Raw genomic sequence first — 2696 nt, 5'->3', positions numbered from 1 at the left:
AACTTTCTAACAGAAAAAGGTTTCACAAAAGGGAAGGTCGACACTACTTTATTTATTAAGAAAATTAATCATCATACTTTATTAGTTCAAATTTATGTTGATGATATTATTTTCGGTTCTACTAATGAAAATTTGTGTAGTGATTTTAGCAAAATGATGCAAGGGGAATTTGAAATGTCCATGATGGGTAAGTTGAACTATTTTCTTGGACTTCAAATAAAACAGCTTGATAATGGCATCTTTGTGAGTCAATCCAAATATTGCAAAGACTTGTTAAAAAGATTCGATATGGATGACTGCAAGCCGATAGCTACTCCCATGGGATCAGGAACATACATCGATGCAGATGAACCCGGTAAATGTATTGAAATATCTAAATATCGAGGTATGATCGGATCTCTCTTGTACTTAACTGCTAGTAGACCTGATATAATGTTTAGTGTATGTTTGTGTGCTCGCTATCAATCTAAACCTAAAGAATCACACCTAGTTGTTGTTTAAAGAATCTTGAAATATCTAAAAGGTACAACTAGCGTTGGATTGTGGTACCCTAAAGAAAGTATATGTGAACTGGTTGGATACTCGGATTCAGATTTTGTTGGATGCAAATCTGAGAGAAAAAGTACAAGTGGTACTTGTCATATTTTAGGCAATGCTTTAGTTTCTTGGTCTTGCAAGAAACAAGCATGTGTAGCTCTAAGCACTGCCGAGGCTGAATATATAGCAGCAGGTAGTTGTTGTGCCCAAGTGTTGTGGCTTAAGCAACAATTACGAGATTATGGCTTATACTTAGGTTGCACTCCGCTGAAATGTTATAATACTAGTGCTATTAATCTCACAAAGAATCCGATTATGCATTCTAGAACCAAACATATAGATATAAGACATCACTTTCTAAGGGACCATGTTCAAAAGAAGGATGTATCTGTAGAATTTGTTGATACTCATAACCAACTAGCATACATTTTCACTAAACCTTTGGCAAAAGAACCTTTTTATAAAATTAGACTTGAACTAGGCATTCTTGATGAAGCTTACTTGTCCTAAAAATGCTTTTATATGATTATGTGTATGCTTCACCATGTTATCTCATGCCTACTTGAACTTAATTATGACCATTTATGTTTATATGCTTCCATTTTTGGGTTAAAATCTTTTTCATAGCTCTAAAATTGCATAAAAATGGTTTTTCTAGAGTCAGTAACCGATTACCCACTTTGAGTAACCGGTTACTCAAACCTGCTGTTTGTCAATTTTTAAAATTTTAAGTTAGATTAACCGATTACTCAGAATGAGTAACCGATTACTCTAAGCAGGTATTTAAGGGAAAATTGCACTTTTCAGAACCTCATCTTCTCCCCCTACTCTCTAACTCGTGGTCAACATTTTTTTCTCTAGAATCTTTATTTGTTAACCATTTTGGGTGATTTTTGTGTCCATTCATATCACATTGTTCATTCTAAACACTTCTACACCATTATTTTCGTGATTAGTGGCCCGAATCAAAAACCCCCAAAATCCCAAAACCCAAAAACCTAAAACTCCAAACTCACATCCATGGCTTCCTCTTCCAAGAAATAGAAAACCAATGCTTCACAAAGGAGTCAAGGAACATCTATGGAGTCTAACCCACTTGATTTAGCAAAGCTTCTTGCTAATGATAATCAACGCAAAATTTTTGAGGAACACTTTCAATGCAGACCCATTTTCACTCCGAAATTCGGTAAGATTGAAAACTTTGAAGGTTATGATTTTCTATTTCCTTTTCTTTTGCGGCAACAAAACCTTTTTGATTTTTGATGCGAAACAAACGACATTTATCCCGAACGCATTCGAGTATTCTACTACAACTTGAACTTTCGGAAAAACCGTCTCACTTCCTATGTAAAAGGAAAGGAGATTGTGATAGATTTAAAAACTTTTAGTTCATTGTGCTGTAACATACCTTATAAAGGTAACATTGTTGGTTTCGGACTTCAATGTGATTGGGATAACTATGATCGTAAGGAATTCTACTACTCTATGTGTAGAATTTCTAAGGAAGAAATAGAAATGCGTAAGCAGCAAAGCTTTGGGAAAACTGTTAAAAACCGAGATATCCTTTCTGCTGGACATCTCAAACTCGAAGATCGTTTGTTGCATTATCTTCTCAGCTATGTCATTTTACCAAACTTTTCAACCCATTCGCAAATAAGTGACATAGAACTCATATGTCATTTTACCAAAATTTTCAAACCATTCGCAAATAAATTGGTCTGAGATGATAATGAGGCAAATGTGGAATGTTCGAGGAACTCAAAGTCCTCTGCCTTATGCAATCCTCATAACAAATTTTCTACAACATTTCGGTGTGTCTACAAATGGTGAAACTAAGGTACCTCTAAATCTTCGCGAAAGCAAGATTGATGTGGAATTTGTCCACAAAATGGGTTTTTCTGCTGATCCTCGCGATAGAAGTGGTCGCACCTATAGGCACTCAACCAATAAAGAACCTGCCTCTGCTGACCAAATAGAACCTAGCCCTCGTACACCACAACCTTCTGAGTTTCATGCTCAATCTTCCTCATATGCCATTATGCCTTCAAACCAAATGATTATGGACGAGTTGCATTCTCTTCGAGGCTACATCACTAACCGGATGGATGCTCTCGATACTCAGAATCAGCAAATCCAATATGAACTTCATTGTCTCTCCT

Source organism: Lupinus angustifolius, chromosome LG01 (assembly GCF_001865875.1).
Source record: "Lupinus angustifolius cultivar Tanjil chromosome LG01, LupAngTanjil_v1.0, whole genome shotgun sequence".
NCBI classification, from domain to species: Eukaryota; Viridiplantae; Streptophyta; class Magnoliopsida; order Fabales; family Fabaceae; genus Lupinus; species Lupinus angustifolius.
This window is presented reverse-complemented; position numbering follows the sequence as displayed.